Source organism: Psammomys obesus, unplaced genomic scaffold, assembly GCF_907164565.1.
Source record: "Psammomys obesus unplaced genomic scaffold, mPsaObe1.curated_primary_1811, whole genome shotgun sequence".
NCBI lineage: Eukaryota > Metazoa > Chordata > Mammalia > Rodentia > Muridae > Psammomys > Psammomys obesus.
The window spans coordinates 6,767,539-6,785,448 of NW_026585643.1; the positions used below are offsets into that span (position 1 = coordinate 6,767,539).

At 43.9% G+C, this 17,910-nt stretch overlaps 1 protein-coding gene across 2 annotated transcripts in view; it reads right to left on the reverse strand.

The window, feature by feature from the left end:
• Tnfrsf19 (TNF receptor superfamily member 19) overlaps window positions 1–16,398 on the reverse strand; it is an 84,734-nt gene extending 68,336 nt beyond the window's left edge. Inside the window, exon 1 of one of the 2 annotated variants that reach the window (XM_055617369.1) lies at window positions 16,066–16,398. The gene's annotated coding sequence lies outside the window, so the exon portion shown is untranslated. Of the gene's footprint in view, window positions 1–7,462; window positions 7,561–16,065 lie in introns of those variants that run through there. The other variant, XM_055617363.1, reaches the window with a different exon arrangement.
• Window positions 16,399–17,910: the final 1,512 nt, after the last annotated feature.

Consider the following 17,910-nt stretch of genomic DNA (forward strand, 5'->3'; position numbering starts at 1 on the left):
AGGGAGTCCTCCAGCACAGTGGGAGAATTTCTAGAATGTAGAAACTGCTATGAAGTATTAGCAAGGGCCGTCCATCATGTTATGCTGTTGAAATTTTTTTTTAATTCTTTGAGACTTTCATGCATGCATACAATGCATTTTGATCATATTTCCACTCCAAGATTCACTCCCACCCTCCACTTCTCCCTACTTTGTGCCTTTTTAAAAAGAATCTACTGAATCTAATTTGTGCTACCCATGTACTAATGGGTACACACTGCATCATGGACCCGCCCTTAAAGAAAACCTCCTCTCCCTCCTCCAGAAATCATTAGCTGTCAGTGGGTCCTCAGTTAGGGGTCAGGGTCAGTGAGTCAGGGGTCAGTGAGGGACTCACCAGGCTATGATGTTGAATGGCTTGATCTTGTGCAGCTCCTGCACACACAGCACAGCTGCTGTGAGTTCATGAGCATCGCAGACCTGTCATGTCCACAAGACCCTCTTCCAGCCCAGTCCTCACTGGCCTCTGGCTCTTACAACCTTTCCATAGTGTCTCCTTTGATGGTCTCTGAGACTTGTGGGAAGGTAGGTGACACAGGTACCCCAAATGTGGCTGAAAACGCCATAGTTATCCTCTAGACTTTGGCTGGAAAATTAACAATTTCTGTGTTAACTGCCAGCTACTGCACAAAGAAGCTTCCCCAGTGAGGTCTGGGAGCTGTATTGATCTATACACTGATATACACCTACAGATATGACTATGTAGGGCTGTTTGCTACTATGTTGACTTAGAATATGAATAGTACTAACTTTTTAACCTCTTGGGCCTATGAGCTCGCCATACAGCACTTGGCATGCATTTCATATTGTAGAGCAGGCCTTATGTGTAATTTTAACAGTTGCTGGTTATCCCCATAACAGCTAGGCCACTCTTACACCCATGGACATATCTTTTTTTTTTTTTTTTTTTTTGAGACAGGGTTTTTCTGTGTAGCCCTAGCTGTCCTGGAACTCTCTCTATAGATCAGGCTGGCCTCAAACTCATCTGCCTCTGCCTCCCGAGTGCTGAGAATAAAGGTGTGCACCACCACACCCAGCCCAAGGACGTATCTTGTCACACCAGTTGTTACTGGAGTTCATTGGGCTCCCAGCTGGATAAGACCTTCCACAACTATGAAAGCTAACCATCAGGAAGGAAGTTTCCTGGTCAGTATCTACTTGATTTCTCCATGTCCTGTGACCAAAATATATTGTATCTTCATCATTTGTGTCTTTACATCAAGTTCTGGCAAGCAGCTAAGAGCAACAGAAATAGCAAGTTTTGTCTGAGGGTCTCCAGGACACCCTCAACCAACAGCTAAATGAAGTTACCCTATACCAGGCAGTGGGCTTTTTATTTGGCAACATCCTGCTTCCAGGATGCATGTTACCACTTGTGTAGGTTAACTCCAATTAAACTCGTGTGTGTGTGTGTGTGTGTGTGTGTGTGTGTGTGTGTGTGTGTGTGTGTAGAAAGCTTATACAATAGTAGATTTCCATATGGCTTTTTCAAACATCCGTGATATTAGTTACTTTCACCCAACTCCCTCCCTTCCCTCTTTTCCACTTAAACATCCCTTCCCATTACTTCCCTTTCCTCTTCAGGTTACCTATGGTCTCCTCCCTCATACTGAGCATCAAATAACCTTACATGGGAGAAAAATCCTTGAAGACCACTGTAGGATATCACAGTGACCCCAGGGAAGCAGGGCCTTAGTGTAGCCTGTGGAGAGCAAGACCTGGTCCACTGTCTGAACCAAGCTCTCACAAGGCCAAGTCCTGGGTTTATAAGAAGCACAGTACTCTTTCCTTGCTTTTTAAGTAGGTATCAATCACCAAACAATGGGAGAGAAAGCCAAAAGTCAAGAGTCAAAACTACTAGAACTGATGATTGTCAAGTCAAATTTCTGTCTTGTGACCCTATGCAAATCTTAGACATTCTGTCATGTCACTGTAGACTTGAGTCATGTGTGGCTGCATATAATCACCTCTGTTATTACAGAAAGGGGAATTGCATCAACAAGGCTGTTGACAAGTATATAATGAAAGAGCAAATTTAATCATTTTTCTGTTCAACCCAGTTTCAGCAAAGAGTTATGGGGTGCCTTGGGTGGGGACGATACTAACAAGGTATATTTGGAAGCAACTCATGGGTCAGCAGGCACCATTCTACATGGCTTTTACATCCTGGCCCAGGAGAACTTTAGAAACCAACAGTTTCAATGGTGGAGTGTTATGAGTGTGACCATGAATTTCTTGGAATAAAATGAGATTCTTTATGAAATTCTTTGGCATTCGTTAAAAAAATAAAAAACATAATATTTAGTGTCAACCATGTTTAAAATAAAACAAAACAAAGGCAATAAAAAGGCTATTTGCATAGGGCTGAAGAGATGGCTCAGTGGTTAAGAGCATTGTCTGCTCTTCCAAAGGACCCAGGTTCAATATCCAGCACCCACATGGCAGCTCACAACTGTCTGTAATGCTGACTCCAAGGGATCTGACACCTTCACACTAATGCACATAAAAATAAAATTAAATAAATATTTTTTTTTAAAAAAAAAGGCTATTTGTGATATTGTTTTAAAACTCTAGCAAGCAGGGTTGGGCTCAAAGACAGAAAATATGCATTTATAGTTCAAGATTCTATGGAGTTGGCACTAATTCATCAAGCCCCAGAAACACAAATGACTGTGCTTCTGTATAATGGCCTCTAAGTCTGGAGATTTTGTAGTTCCTGCCCCAGCCTGATGTCCAGAGGTCTGGAACTGTGAATCCAGACTGGGCACCCTGGCATGGTGTACCCAGAACTTCACCCCCATTGTCCATTAAGTCCACTTATGTTTTATATTCACTTTAGCCAGATAGCCTGAAGATCATTTATTCACATTTTAAGTGTGGGTTTTGTTTGTTTGGTTTTGTTTGAGACACAGTCTCATTATGTAGGCCTGGCTAGCCCCTCATGTGCAGAAACCACCTGCCTCTATTTCCCTAGGAGTGCTGGGATTCAAGATATGTGCCATCATGCCTGTCCTTAAGTGAAGTTACCTGCTGTGGCACCATATCAGATTTTGTGGAAATTTGGAATCTAGATTTCTGGGCAAGAGATGATCAACCTCCGTTAGCAACTGTCTCTAAGAAGAAAAAGCTAATATGTATCATTCTAGCCTAAACAGTAACACTTCTAACATTAAATATAAGCATTAAGTTTAAACATCTATGTTTAAACTAGTAAATTATAAAAGCATATGAATCTAGGAATACTTAGAATAATTTGCATAACCTTTTACAGAATAAATCATTTCATTTTCTTTATTCTTCCATCTCCCTTTTTATTTCATTTTATTTTTTGAGATAAAGTGTCACTATGTGGACCAAACTCACAGCAAACCTCCTGCCTCCTTTTCTCTGTTTTAGAATTTACCGGTACAAGCCACCATACCCAACCCCTAATTTCTAGCTCTTGAAAACTGCTTATTAACATATAGATAAGGAGGATGGGAGAGACAGGGTTCATCTAGCAAAACTTTAACATTATGTAGTGAAGCGGCATTTGACCTATGAATTTTTCGAACATGCAATAAGATAAAGCATTAAACAAATGGGAAATTCATACGCTTACTGCTTTTTTTAAAAAAAAACCTTGGAAATAAACCCAATGTAATATGCAATTGCTTACATTGTGATAAGTGGATAAGTGGCTTAGAAATACTGCTAGTCCCACATGCTAGCAGAAGGGAAACACACAAGTTTGCGACACCATTCTCAAATAGGACAATAAGCCGCAGCTTGTGGCTGTTCTTAACCTTACCCCAACTTCACTGTATTCTGAAAATCCTTATCCATGCAAGCAATGCTGGCAGCCCTGGCGGCCTAGGACACAGGCAGAGGTGTGTAAAGGTTGAGAGGAATGTGCACACTGGAAGTGAACCCAGAGCAATTCTCTTCCAAATAACGAATGTGTGTGCCTAAAAACCCCACAAGTGTTAAGATTTTCCGATGCCAAACACAGCAAGCAGCTCAGACTCCCCAGAGTTCAAAACCAGCGGCCACTGTCCGGCTTCTAGTCCTGTTTGCTCCGGGTTAACAGAACTTAACCACCAGTAGGGTTTTCTGAGATGAATTCTTTTTATTCCTTGAGTTGTAAATTCAATCATGTTTGTGCTAGGGAAATGTCAGAATTCTCAAATTTTTCACTTAACAAGTACACTGTTAATAAATCATGCACCTTTTCTGAAATTTATTGATTGTTTATCCTAAGACACAAATAAAATGATCATAGCGTCACTGAGCATGAGCGGTCAAACACAGTTGATCTCAGGATGTGCACAGCCATCCCTAAGGCACAGCTGTTTAAATTTTTATTTTGGAAGGAAGCCTGGGTAGATTCCAAAAGGTCTTTAGCCCCTTTGGAGTGTCCTCTTGTGTAGGCTGTCTCTGTCCATTCAGAATTTCCTCAGGAGACCCATCCAAGCTTTTTTTTTTTTTTTTTTTTTTTTTTAAGAGAAGCCCAATAATCGCAATCTCATATAATTACTGATGGATGACTCTTTTCTCTATAAAACCTGGGTTTTAATCCTATAATTTAAAAAGTATATGCTTTGTGATGTGTGGACTAGAAGATAACCCAGCTCTGTTTAAACAGCTTACATTTAAATGTAAGCACTTCCAACAAATAAAGTATGATGAATGAACTCCACGCTCAGCCTGCAAACCAGAGGCTATTCTCTTCACACTGCCTTGTTTGTCTTTCTCTTCAGCTGGAGTTTCCTTTACAAAGCCTATGGACGTCCAGCAGTCACCTGCTGCGGGACACATGCATTTAACTGTTCCGTGACCTCTCCGCCGACTCTGGCAGCTGCTGACTCACTGACTTGGAACATGCAAGAATATGTCCTCCTTATTCTAGGAGGACATTCTTAGTCAGACCAGGTTCAGCGCTGGTGGAACTTGACGGCCTTGCCTAGAATTTTAAATGCTTGATTTTAAATACTGACTTATCAGGTTTGAAACCATCCGGGATTTTGTCACTAAAGATGTGTGGAGCTTTCTGATTGTGCTGTGGTAAGTTTGGGGTGGAGCTGGTCTAGAGGACTGAGCAAAACTAAGCTTGTGTTCAGAGATTCAAATAAGTGGAAAAGGAGAAGGAGATTCCCATGAGTGTCAGCAAAATTCCTCATATTTGTTTTAAAAGTCTCAAACATGCTTTGGACTCCCTAAGTGCTACAACTACTAAATTACGTTAATGTATTAAGGAGAACATGCAAAGTCACTTGCCAGTCCTAAGTCATCATTGTCCTTGTCCTCACAGTATCACTTGAATTTTGAAATGTACATTTCTGAATAATTTAATCATCTGCATTAATTTTCTGGGCTTTTTTTTCTTTTTTTTGAGACCATAAAAAAATTGTTTTAGGGAAAAGATGGTCCAGTGTTTAAGAGTACAGGTTGCTCTTCCAGAGGACGAGGGTTCAATTCCCAGCACCCATAGGGCAGCTCTCAATCATCTGTAACTCCAGTCTCAGGGAATCCAACCCCCTCCTCTGGACTCTGCAGATACTTCATGCACAAGTTACACAGGCATACATGTAAGCAAAGAACCCGTACACATAAAATAAAAATAAAAAGGAGTCTGGGAGATGGCTCAGGAGGTAACATAAGCCTGCTCTACAAGCATGAAGTCCTAAGTGTGGACTCCTAGCACCCATATAAAAAAGCTAAGCAAGGCCCTGAGCACAGGGATAGGAGACAAGTGGACTGCATCTGTCTGGTTGTTTACCTGAAAGAAGAGCCTTCAGGTTCAGTGAGAGATCCTGTCTAAAGGGAATAGGCAAGAAATAATAAAGATATTCAATTCTCCTTCGGCCTCCACATGTCCATACACAGGCATGGTCATGCACACACACATACACATACAAACACACACTATTTGCACATCTGCAATGTCCCTTATACAGTGTCTTTTACTGGGAAAGGTATTTTACACTGTAGTTACTGCCATTTGCAGTGCATAAGACTTCATATCTGTTGGTTTCAGATGCAAAATCCATCCTGGATCCATCATTAGGTGCTCCCACCAAAGAAATAATTCTACAGTTGTCCCAGAAAATACTAGTGTAATATCTCAAGAGTGAACACCTACTATGGAAAAGAAGATTCTAAAGTCAATAAAGCCATGTGGCCCTGGTGATAAAGTAGACATCATAAGACATTTTTATTGATTAAAAAGTAAAGAACTTACAGAGCTTATGAAAATGCTTCATGCATTATTGCCAAGGCAATATTTTCACAAGACACCTTTATATTTTTTTCATTCTTTTCACACCAACTCAATAAAGAAAAATTCTTTGTTACCCAGATCTCTGAATACTTTAGAACTGTCTTCTACATTAGTACTTAATTCTTCACCTCTCTAGATACATATCTTCCTCCACAGATAATATTCCAAGTGAATCCTGAACTAATGTAATATAATCCTCCCTGGGCATGTAAGAAGTTGATCATGAAATGACAACACGAAAATAAATTCTTCTGTTTATATAAGCCATGTCTAACAATACCCATTTCCTGGGTATATAAAAGTGTCTTGTAGTCAAAGGACATATGCTGAAGTAAAAACCACATCTTCATAAAGAAATTGAATTAAACTGTTTCACTTAGAGAAACTTTGTAGTTTTATTTACAAAGTGAGTCTTATTAATAAAAGGAAAAAAAGTGACACGGATTTTTTTTTTTTTTTTAATACTAGGTATAGGCTTAGTGGTTAGTTTACTGTCACTAAAACTAATCATAGGTTTTGGATGCCCGCCAAACTTGAGATCCAAGAATGCATCCTGTCATCCCAGTACTGGAAGGCTGAGGCAGGAGGAAAGGACAGCCTGAGCAACCTAAGTTTGAGGCCAGCTTGAGTTACATTTATCCTCCCGAATAAACGGAATAAAGTAATGAAATAACAGAACCAAACTCGCAGTTCAAGAAGTGGCAAGGGGGCGCTGGGAAGCCTGTGAGAGCTGGTTCCTCTCCTCCAACCTATGACAGGCTCGGCTCAGAACGTGCCGGCGACGCTGGCATTCAAGAATCCCTTTGGCGGGGAATGAGAACGATTCTGGGTCGCAGATGGCTCTTCTAAATGTTCCCTTTTGGCTCGGCTGCAGCCGGGCAGTTGGGCTTTGGCGCCAGCTAGGGGCTCCGGGACAAGAGAAGGGGGAGGTGGGCCAGGCGCGACCTGCACACGCACGCACGTGTGCCTCCTACACACATCTTTCACGGACTAGACCCTAAAGCCTGTCACTCCTCAAGTCCCCCAAGCGACTTGCCGGGCCGGGGCTGTCACTCAGCCCTCCCCTCCCCGCACGTGCGCCTCGGCGGCCAGCTCTTCCCTCGGCACCGACCCCCGGGCGAGCTGAAACCCTCAGCTCTGCAGTCCCGCGGCACGGGCACCTACCTTCCGCCTGCCCCGCCCGTGGCGCCCCGGGCCGAGGTGGCGCGGTGTGAGCGCGCCGGGCGGCACCGGGATCCTCTCCCGCCGCGCACGGAGCAGCCCGGCCGCCGCGCCACTCTGTAGCCCGGCAACCACTGCCGCCGGAACCCGCCCCGCCCCTGCTCGCTGGGAGCTCCGCCCCCGGATCAGGCGCTTCTCCCAGAATCCCATCACGCCCCTAGGTAGTCCTTGTGGGCTAGGAGCCCACTCTAGGAACCTCACCACGTGCCCAACCTGGTTCCCAAACCTAGTCATTCCCATTGACAGCCCCCCCCCTACCCCCGCCTCTCATCTGTCATCCGCCCCTCCCCCCACCTAGGCCCTGATACCCCCTGGGTCTCACCTGCCCCACAGCTATGGCTGGGCAAGCTTTGACTCTCTCACGCCCTGCCGTGGGCTCTAGTTATGGTATGGGTTACCCTCAGTAGGCTTCTTAAGCCAGTGCATGCCGAATGAACAGGGGAGGACAGGGTAGAAGCAAAAAGGAGGCCTTCCTTCCTCCTTCTCGCATATTTCCTCAGAATCTCTGTGCTTTTTTTCCCTTAGCAGATCACATCCCACCCAGAGCCTATTTCTGCACAGGAGAAAGGGCCTGAGAAGAGGAATTGCCAGATGTGTGGCTGTGACTCCTGGGCTTGGGTCCCTAAGACTTCGAGGACCCAGCTCCTAGGACCCAACTCACTGCATGGAACTTCCGGGGACTGGGGCTGGGGTGCCAGACTGCCAATGTCTGTTCCTCATTGTTGTTCAGGACCAGCCTAGTCCAGCCGCTAGGATCACCATTAACCACTGGCCATGGGAAGTGACACAGCAGAAGGCGGGTCCAGGCACAGTGGTTCCCCTTTGTGTGTGGCAGGTTATGTTTGTAATTCCCAGTTTGAGCAATTAGGAAGAGAGGCTAGCAGTACCCACTTTATATCAAAACAGATCTGTAAGCCATTCTTGCCCTGTGTGTTCGATGATTGGTTCCGTGGGTAAGGTCCTTCCAATCCAAGGAACTGGGCAGGACTTTGATGGAGGGGCACATTACCGTTTCCTGGGCTGATCTGCCCTTCCCTAAGTCAACAGGCACTTCTCTTGGGATGGCATTTGCTTCTTAGAACCTCAAAGGATGTCTTGTTGAGTGAATGGCCTTTATCACTCATCAAAAACACAGTTTGTGACCCCACACCATGCAAACAATATGGTGGAGTACTAGGTGCCTGTGAAGAAAATCTAAAACATTATCACCCCCAAGAGTCATTTTTAAAGGTGGAGACTCTGAATCTAACAGCCCCAGAATGCAAGCCTCAGGAACGATTTCTTTGTAGTGGTTTCCGGTTAAGTGCTTGAGTTTATTCGCACACCAAGGCAAGGATGCAGGTCCCTGCCCTATGCACCACTAGCACTCTTAAGCATCTTCCTGCTAACATTCTCATTCCCTATCTGCGGTGAAGCAACCCTATACTGTTCCTTCCCCTGACCCCACACTCACCTCCATCTCTTGAGGGCATGTGTTATTTTCTTGATAGCCCAGAGCCTCACGGAGTAGCACTCAGTTCATCTTTTGCACACATAACTTATCTCTGCTTCCTCCTTTGCAACATCTCCAGCACTCACCCCTCTTCCTTTACCTCCTACCTAGCACCCCCTCCACAGTGCGCCGCCTCCCCACCCCCAGTCCCACCCGGGGAATCTGGACCACAGTGCTGCACACGTGTGCACACGTGCGCACACGCACACACACAACCCCAGCCTGTGCTCTGCCTTCCTGAGCCTCCACTTTTGGGAGGGGGCATTTCTGTACTCCGTGGACTAGCATATAAAGATTTCCACATTTGGGCTCCACCCACATGTTCAGCCTTATCTTCCTCTAGACCTCTCGCTTTATATTCTGACCAAACTGGTCTGCTTGCCTAGCCTCAACTGTGTCCTGAATTTGCCCTTTCTCCACTCTGGAAGCCTCCTCATTAGGCTCATGCGTCTTGCTTACCTTCCTTGACTATTTTCTCATATTTCAGGAAGTTTTGACTCCCACGTTTTCCCCTAATCCTCAACTCAATTTCTGCCATTTCATGGTTTGTGATAGTCCAGCACTTGTCACCATCCTTGTGGCAAGAGGATCTGCGGACTTAGCATTCTCCCTCAAGGAGTTAAAATGCTTCCGGAGAGGGGGCATATTTTGCTCCAGCTTGTACCTCAGATAGCATCGACCATTGGAACAGATGCTAGCAGCTAAATGGTTTTCGGTGGAATTTAGTCTGCAAACCAGAAACTACCTTTTCTGACTCCAGCCAAGTGCGGCTGTCCTGTCCGACCTCCTTTTGTACTTTGAGACAGCAACCCATTATTCAGCTCATTAGTTCTTGGATCCTTTCATGTGTTTGATTGATCTTGCCAGTTAGCCTGTTAGCTCACTGTGCAGAGAGACCCAGCTATGGACACACACAGGCCCCAGGATCAAACAATCTGGTATCCATGCCAACTTGGCAACTACGAGTTGTATGGCCTTGGAGTAGTTAACCACTGGATACTTCCCTTCTTCATCTGTATAACAAGTCGCTTCACTGAAGCTAGATAAAGAACACCAGGCACTAAGATTCCTAGGCTAGTACTTGGCACAGAGCATATACTTAGTCAATGGCACCATTCACGGCAGGGCATTGGTCAATAAATGACAATAAATTACTGAAACAGCAGCTGACAATGGGAAAAGGGACACGGGACCTCCACACTCTGGCCCTTGCCAGACAATGTTCTCTCCTTTTCCCCACGATCCGGTAACAGCACTGAGTAAGAGCTCAGACCTCAGATGAGCACCAAAGGCCCTCCCAAAAGAATTGCAAGATTTAGCTGAATGTGGGGGTCATGAGGGACTGAAGCAAGAAGGGTATAGTTTCAAAGTCATCCTGGGCTACATGGTGAGACCCTGTATGTGAGAAAGAGAAAAGATTGTTAGGCTCATTCAGAATGAAACCTGCACTTTGAATCAGGGCGGAGAATGTTTTCTTCTCATTAAGCACTGGATCTTACCGATAGGTTGTTTTTAATCGGAAAAGCCAAGTTGCTATGAGGCTCTTGAAAGAGGTACTGCTTTTTAAGATTAGTAGGTTTACAATTAGGTAGGCTTTTTTGTTATTTTTGAGGTGGGGTCCTTTTATATCATTGCGTTAGACCCAGCTGATTTAGAATCCACCATGTAGTTTGCAGCAGCTTGAGTTTGCAGCCTTTCCCAGCCCTGCCTCAGGAGTTCTGGGTCTACTAACATATGCTGCTACAGCTGGATTCTATGATCAGTTTCTACATCTAGTTTTGGAAATGTCCAGTGTCACAGAACACATCTTTAGGTGCTTTTCACCCCAAGTATAGAGTGTTGAAGTAGCATAGTTCTTGGTGGAAAGTTTCCAGGATGACCCACTCACTGGGAATGGCTGGCTCACTGGCATTGCTCATTGCTTACGGAAAGCTGTCTGACTCCTGGGGTTTCCACTATAAAACACGACTCCGTGGGAAAGTAGACTACAATGCTAGTTACAGGAAAATAGTGGATTTTTACCAGTTTAGCTCACAGAACACAGTAGATATTTATTAAAAATCAGTCAGATGATGAGTGGCCATCAGAAGGCTTGGCAGGTAAATGCATCTGCTACCAACCCTAACTCAAAATCGAAGATCCTCGGGACTCACACATGGTAGGGGGAGAGAACCGACTCGAGTGTGTACACAAAATAAATAAATAAAATGTGTTTTTAAATTATTGAATTAACTAACTTGGAAGTGAGATTCTCAGGGATAACCAAGTTTGTAAATATGGGCAATAAAATGGGGTGTGGGAAGGTTCCAAACCCAGCTATATAAGTATTTGTAAACAGACAAGGCTACCAATTAGAGTGGAGAGTTGGGAGGACTGAAGGCCAGAGGGGGAAGTCGTGTTCAAAGTCACACTAAGTTAGTAATCAAGACAGGATCAAAATTCTGGGCTCCCCAAATCCTAATATAATCTTCACTATTACCATTAACATCTACACAAAGGGCAAAGAGGCTGTTTAATCAACCTTGTGACATCCACAGAGCAAATTGAGTCAAGTTGGAGCCCTTGGATTGATACTTGTGAGTTCATGGTGTCTAACCCCCATCCACTCACTCTGTTTCTTGCTTCTCTACACGAGAATAGATTAAAGAGCAGGTTGGCTGGGACACAGCTCATGGGTTACAGGTAAACTGGAGACAGCTAACAGGATGGAAGAAACCATACTATCGTTTGGTTTCCTAACCAAAGTTTAAGAGAAAGTTTCTTCAAGCCACTTGACCTCCTCCTGGGGTCTCCTTCTCTTCCCATCGAAGACTAAAGTCACCATAGGTGATAGATAGCAAGCACTATCTACGATGTGAGCCTTTGGCAAATGGACCTCACAAGGGCAGCTTTGGAAGTCAAGCTGAATGGGTTGTGACAGCACAGAAGACCCCAGGAAGACCCCACTTTTCCTGTCTCCATCCATTTTATCCATTCCTCTGATCCAGGCAATAACATGTTAAGGATCACTCTCTTCCTTCTTTCCTTCCTTCCTTTCTTTTTTGTTTTTTAGAAAAAAGTTTCTCTGTGTCGCTTTGGCTGTTCTGGAACTCACTCTGTAGACCAGGCTAGCCTTTAATCCAGAGGTCTGCCTGCCTCTGCCTGGTATCAAAGGCCTGCACCACCACCACCCAGCCAGGAATCACTCTTTAAAGGAGCACAGAATCCTGAGTTTTTCCATAATGGCCCAGCGGCAATCACAGGGGCAGTTTCTGACCAGCCAGTGGCAATGGGTGCCTGAGTTCATCTTACTCTTAGAGGAAAAGTTTTTGTTTTGAGGCTATTTATGACTTGAGCATCTAGGCCAGCTGATAATTCTTACAAATATGTCGAAAGACTCCCCTCCCCCCCCAAAAAAAGGGACCCATTTTGTTTTATTTGTTTTGGCCAAAATTTTAGGTAGAGTGTTTGCTCATAGTACAGTTCAGCTGTCCGTAACTGGAGAAACTGCCTCGCCTGAGAACAAAGGATTTAAAGATTTGAAGTTAGATAGACGCTTGGCCTCTACTGAATTAACCCTGTGACCCTGAACTTGTAACTCAACTCCTCTCTGACTTACTTTTTCTCTGCATATAATGGAGAAGTCACAGTTTTATTAGTGGTTAAATTAAATGAGATAAAGTTTTTAAAAATACTCTCTGGAACTGGAACTCAGTATTACATCAATAATTAGTAAATTAAATAGTGAAACAACGGATGCAAGTATCAATATGTAAGATTTACATGAACTTTTATAAGACTGACAAAAAACAGTACAAAGGGGAATGGAGAGATGGTTAAGAGAACTTTCTGTTCTCCCAGAAAATCCAAGTTCAGATCCCAGAACCTAGGTCATGTTTAGTGGCTCACAACCACCCCTAAACCCAGTTCTAGGGGATCCACTGCCCTCTTCTGGTCTCAAAATACATGTGGTCTCTCTCTTCATACACACACACATACATACATACATATATACATTCATACACACACATTAATAAAAATAAATCCTAAAAAAAATAACACAAAGGACAGCTAGCTATTTGTCTTTGAAAGCAATAGACAGGTATAAAGTTTAAAGAATTAAATTAAAAGTTTTCACAACAAAATTTTTCCAAGAAAACAAAAGAGTTCATGAGAATGCACATCGAGATTTTCAACACACTTAAATGGGGCAGGCCAGCCCATCATATATGAAGCTGTAGTGAATTGGCAAATAGAACTTTCATAAAATCCCATGGCAAATGTCCACTTAGGAGTAATCACTTATAATTAACCATTAAACTTTTCATTTATCCTGACATCTCCTAAGAAAATATCAGTTTTTTTAAAAAACACTTTATATAATGCCAACTCCTATTCCTCCTCTTCCAACATACACATTTTTCCATACATCACCGATATATTCCATTTCTTTATGAGAATTATTTTAAATGTTAAAAAGACCAGGTATGGTGGCAAATGCTTGTGATCCCAGCATTTGAGAAGTGGAGGCAGAAGATCAGGAGCACAAGGCCATCCTCAAACACACTATTTGAGGAAGTTAAAAGGTAAAGGAAGATGCAGGCTACAGGTCTTATATTTTGACAACTCAGAGATACTTAGAAAAACAGAAGCAGGGGAAGAGTTTGAAAGTATTCCAACAGATCCAGTTGTCGTATCTCCCACGGGAACAGAAGAAGGGATTACAGTAGGAAATGGCTATTTCTACCTTTCAAACCTACATTGTTCCCTAGCCAGCCCCACAGCGCATTTGTTTAAGCAACTGGAAAGTAGACCATGTGAGCTCAGGAAGTCAGCCATGGGCTTAGGTCAGGCCAGAGATCACTTTCCGGTCTCAGTCTCCCCAGATGTAAAAGGGCTGTAATATTCCAGCGGTGCTCACGCCAGGAAAAGAAAGCGATTCAATCCAGCCCCTCACTTCACACTCAAGGGCGACAGCAGTGTGCAGGCTCTCTTAAGGTCACGGAGCTAATTAGTGGCAGCATCAGGACTAGAGGCAAGAGTCCTTTGAAGCCTTGGCCTTTCTGCATGAACAAAGCTGCCATTGAAGTAACAGATAGAAAATGCTTTGTAAAAAAAAAAAAAAAAAAAAAAGAATATTGTAAGGGAGAACTGTCATGGACATAGCTGCTAGGTCCCCTGTGGCCATTAATTAAGAAAGGCCTTTTGAAGCATCCCTGTGCCCTGTACAAGTCTTTTCTTTACATCCAAATGTGCTAGGGTTCAGTTCCCAACAAAGACACAAGAAGTAAACAATTAACTGAATTAATTCAGGCACTGAAGTGGATTTTCAAGGACTTGACTTGCCCAAGCTAGTTTTCTACAAAGCCTAAATAAATCAGATAATTGCTAATTCTCCCCTTTGTTTTGCACTGAGGAGAGTCTGTTTGTTAAAATGAACCTAGCAGGGGAATAAACAGTCATTAGGACAACCTCAGAACTCTGCATCTGAACAGAACAGCACATTCCCAGCACACCATCCCTGCCATTACTTTTAAAATATTGCTTTTTTTTTTTTTTAAATTTAGAGAGAGCCTTTTAATCAAGTGTTTAAAAATCAGGCTGTTATATGCATGGCTGGTGGCACCCCCCCCCCAAAAAAAAAAAAAGTCCTTTGGCATAAATGAATACAAGTTAGATCTTTGGGGCACAGTTCCTACTGATAAACTTTTAAACACAGTCACTTTGCAATGATTCTAAACAGCCTTTGCTTCATAGCTGTTAGGTTTTAAAATTAACTCAAATATGCAAAGTGCCTCCTATTACCAGGAGGAGAGTTGTGAAAGTAACTTAATTAGCTGGATCAGAAAAAAATAATCACAAATGAAATGGTAGTCTCTAGACCTTGCATCAGAATTTCAGAAGCCAGAACAACTATTCTTATCATTTGCATTCCCTCATTGCCCAGCTAACATAAAACAGACTATTATGGCAATCATTAAGTGCTTTACCAAATAAACCCGGGACCAGAATATTAGAATAGGGCAATGTGTACAGAGCTCTGATTCCTACTGTCCTGAGTCCCTGCAGTTCAGTGTATGTGTGTATCTATTTGTGTGTGTCTTTGCTGTGTGTCTCTGTGTCTGTGTGTCTTTGCATGTGTGTCTGTGCGTGTATGTTTTTGTGTGTGTCTCTCTGTGTGTCTATTCGTGTATCTGTGTGAAAGAAGCAAGTAGCAGTTAATTGGCAAGCTGAGTGCCCAGTATAATTTGGTTTTGTAGGGCACTAATAGAAGTGAAAATGTGGCTAAAATACTTCATGTAACATAATAACTGATGATTGCCAGATAGTTTTGGTAAACAGTTGGCAAACTGTTACTCACAGCAGCTGTCACTACATATTTAGAGTAAATGTTAATTTAAGAATATTAACCTCGTGAGTGTTTCTGTAAACAAAGCTTCTACTATTCTCAAAGGTTACAGAGACTGGCTTGAGTATTTTTAGCCAAATCTAGTGCAGCCTGGCCTCACTGTTTCTGAGTTCTTCCGCTTTACACTTGAAAGGCTTCAATCCTAATGCCTTCGCAGAGATTCCCTTTGGGAATGCAAATGGCAAGGACATATGTGTGATAGATGCACATCACAGAGGCCAGAGAATAAACTGATAGTGCTTTTAGCATTGCTAGAGATGAGTTTTGCTCAGGGGTGGGGTGGGGTGAAGAGAGAGATAGGGGGGAGAAAAGGGAAAAAGGAGAGAGAATTTTTAACAAAGTCCCACCGTTTACTAAATAAAGCAAGCCATTTTTCCAACCCAGCTTCCAAAGTCTGAAACCCTGCTTGCAACAAACGTTAGCGCAGCTTGTTTTGTCTGTTTGAACTACTCACTTCCAAGTAAGATTTGCATGACAGATCGCAAACTCTTGTGCAAACCTCGAAACAGTTGCATCAAGAATCAAATTCAGTCTCACGCGCACTCAGCCTGGTGCAGGATTTGGCTTCAGGCATGCTTGCTGGGAGTTGATAGAAAGCCATTTTTTTTTCCCTTTGACCACGCGAGAGAAACGCAGTGAAAGTTCCAACCACACACAAACGCCTACCTGCTACTCGCCTGGGCTCCAGACTCACGCTTTCCTCAGCTTGCTGGCACTTCCGCGCCAAACGCTTCTGCCTCCCCAAAAATGTGTGTGGGCGCAAGCCCAGACGAAACTTCAAATCCAGGAAAATGGATTACCCGCGCAGATCAAAGGCGGGCGAGCTGGGAGATGGAGTGCCTGTAATCTGATCGCCGATCAGCTGCAGCGCATCAAAAAGGCACGGCTGAGCTTGCTCACTGTGCACGCGGATCTAGAAAGATCGCCACCGGCAGGCTCTTAGCTGGGCTCCCGGGCCACACGGTCTTTTGTTAAACGTGGGCCACGTTGTTCTGCCGGCTGTGGGGGGCAGGCTTCCCCCGGCCTGGCCTGAGTGAGAGGCTGCCTAGTGCCAGCGGGCTGCGCCGCATCCCTTTCATCTCGATGAGTGGCAGCTCCCATGACATCATGCCGTGCCGTGGGGCTGGTCGGGAGAAGGGAGCCAGCCCTGATCCCGAGTCGTCTTGGTCTGTGCCTCGCCCGGGACAACCCTGCAGCGTGTCTCTTGGCTGGGAGGGAGACGTCGGGAGCCGTTTGTGCTCCTGGCCACTAAGGTCCCGGACAGGTTCAGGTTCCCGAGACAGCATCAGAACGCTGCCTGTGACAAAGAACTTGAAGTCTCACCAGAGCAGGGTGTCGGAAGCAGCAGGGCCCCCACAGCACTGCTTAATTAGGCTGTTTCTCCAAACACCCGCCTCACATCGCCAGGGTCACAGGCAAACGTATTAAAAGTTTGTTTCCCACCGCCCTCCCTCCACACACGCACACTATGACAAGTCTTTAAGAATTAGTAAAATCTCTTTTCCTGGTGAAATAATTTCTTTATAGATGGCGCCAATCAGGTGGTGGTTTTCATTAAGTAATGAGGGATGGCAGCCTGCAACTTAGGAGACCAGCGCCTGGTCACCAGACACCTGGGTCAGAAGCCTCTTAATCTAAATTTGGGGTCCTAATAAAACAAACAAACAAACAAACAAAAAATCAGATCTAAGGATGCTTCCTTTTTAGAAGTAATTAATGGACACCTTTTGAAAATTCTAAAATTCACAAAAGGGCTACTTCGAGAAAAGCGTTTACTTGCACAGCTTTCAGTCCAGGCACAAACCCACAGTTCGGACCCAGCTGAGAAATCGCCACCTCATTCTCCGTATTGTAAAGTGAAGCTTACTGTCCATTCTATAGAATACCCATAATGGAGGACAGAGCCCTGTGGTGGGAATGCAGCATGTTTCTAAACCTGGAGCTGTTTAGACTGGGAGAAAGGAAAGATTTCCATTTTGTGATAGAATTATGTCAGTTTGCAGAAGGGCTGTGAAAAATACGTTTTACAGCACCTTACTGTCCTTAGAAGACAGTAGAATCCATGTCCTCCTCTTATCAGTTACATCTCGTTTTTCCTGGTGTGATATTTACAAATAGTTTATGGCCTGTCTATCTCCAGACGCCTTTGATTCCTGGGTAAATAATCCTGTAAGCAAAATACAGCATGTGACTGTTTAAGTGTAACACTTAAATCATCTGTTTCATTTCCAGTATCTGTCTCTTTTTATTCTCCAGCTGTGGTGGAGGCTGGATCCCAGAGCCTGTTCATGCTAGGAAGGCCCTCCATTTCTGAGACTTTTCTGAGATTTTTTTTTTTAAGACAGTCTCCGGTGTTGTGAACTGGCCTTAGACTTGATGTTTATTCAAGGACAGCCTTGAATTTTTGATCCTCCTAAACACTGGGGTTATGGGCATGCGCCATCCAATCTATGTGGTTATGGTTTCTGAACCTAGGCCTTCCTGCACTGTAGATAAGCAATGGAACACATA